The sequence below is a fragment of the Limulus polyphemus genome, unplaced genomic scaffold, assembly GCF_000517525.1.
Source record: "Limulus polyphemus unplaced genomic scaffold, Limulus_polyphemus-2.1.2 Scaffold8107, whole genome shotgun sequence".
In the NCBI taxonomy this organism is placed as follows: Eukaryota; Metazoa; Arthropoda; class Merostomata; order Xiphosura; family Limulidae; genus Limulus; species Limulus polyphemus.
The window spans coordinates 11,886-13,921 of record NW_013673717.1 but is presented as its reverse complement, the minus strand read 5'-3'; positions in this window follow the sequence as shown (position 1 = coordinate 13,921).

Here is a 2,036-nt window from a genome sequence, read left to right as displayed (position 1 = left end):
GTTATCTGTATTAGTTTATTGTCAAGTTTTAGAACGTGTTATCTGTATTAGTTTATTGTCAAGTTTTAGAACGTGTTTTAGTTTATTGTCAAGTTTTAGAACGTGTTATCTGTATTAGTTTATTGTCAAGTTTTAGAACGTGTTATTTCCAACTGTAATGATAATCTTCCTGCAGTTTTTTTTTTCAACCAGTTAAATGTTTTTTGTTAACAACAACAACAATAAAAACACGCGTGAGTTTAACGTCCGAAAAAAATATACATATTAAAAAATAACGAAAATAATCGCATGTGAAAACATTTTCAAAATTCTGGGAAAATGTTAGTTTAAATGGGATTACCAGCGTATTAGAATATTTTAAATAACGACACGTTTTAAAGTCTAAGTTAATGTTTGAAATATCAGCAAATTCTAGATTTTAAGCCAAGATTCAAAGTAACTGGAAACTTTCATTTCAAAATACATATATACAACTAGTTGTACTTACGTTTAAATAACCAAAAATCTTTCAATGTTTGAAGACTCTAAGCAGTCAGATATAGACAGCCTTGGATTTGTAGAAACAGTTTCAGAGTACAGAATAAAACTACATAAAAAAAACCTAAACACTCTGCCAATTACAAAGTAACCAACGAGTTGAGATGATCTGGTTGAACAACTACTATAAACATAACTAATGCAGACCAAATTTATTGATCCCATTTTTATTTTTGCTTTTTTCTAAGTAACTCTCTACAATCTTTATTTTATAGATAAACACATTTACAAAGTTTGATGTATGTGCGTTTGAAGAAATATGCGTACTGAGTAGAGATAAAATATTCATTTTGGAAGTGAGTGTGTTTCCCTGTAAACTTAATGGTTTCCTCTTAACCTCAGGTCTGATTCACTTTCATATCCCTTAATCGGGAGTTGTGTGAAACCAAAGAAAGTATTATAGTACTCTGTTTGCTTCTGTGATTATCCGTGTCCTTTCGTGGTCATATCTTTTACTTCTAGTCAGCGTTCTTTATACAGCAAAAAAACTCTTGTCGGTAAAACTTCGTGAAATATTATGTGAAAACCTGCAAATCTTGAAATAAAACGTAGATTTTAAAGTAACGACATCTACCGTGTGTTTATTAAACTTACAGATAAGGGGAAGGTAATCTTAAGTCGAGCGTGCGACAGTGGTTAACGCGCAATCTGTGGATATGAAGGTAAAGAATGCGTGAAACAGTTAACGACTTTAACTCTATCATAGAATTGCCAGTAGACATGAATTGGAATGTTGCCCACTAGGTGACAGTTCTTCTGAAACTACAAAGCTTCGTCTCGACTGTGTGAATCTCGTAAATTCTAGTCAAACTTATATGAATGTTGATGTGAAAGAGCACCTCTAAACGTTGGAAGAAAAAATAGTCTCTGTAGGAAGCTAAGTATTTTTTTTACTTTCAGACTGAGTTCAGTTTCATTCCATGATCATAAATGTTCACCAACTGTTATAGTGAAAGAAACATCTGTTAAATACCAATTGAATATTTAGGACAAAGGCATGAATGGTAAGGTGAAAAGGTTCTAGTAGAAAAAACAAAGCACTTTACCGGCTTATTCTAGTAGAAAAATAAGGCACTTTACCGGCTTATTCTAGTAGAAATGAATAAAGCACTTTACCGGCTTATTCTAGTAGAAAAAACAAAGCACTTTATCGGTTATTCTAGTAGAAAATAAAACACGATATCGGTTCATTCTAGTAGAAAAATAAAGCACTTTACCGGCTTATTCTAGTAGAAAAAACATAGCACTTTACCGGCTTATTCTAGGAGAAACACAAAGCACTTTACCGGCTTATTCTAGTAGAAAAAAATAAAGCACTTTACCGGCTTATTCTAGTAGAAAAACAAAGCACTTTACCGGCTTATTCTAGTAGAAAAAAAAAAGCACTTTACCGGCTTATTCTATTAGAAAAACAAAGCACTTTACCGGCTTATTCTAGTAGAAAAAATAAAGCACTTTACCGGCTTATTCTAGTAGAAAAATAAAGCACTTTACCTGCT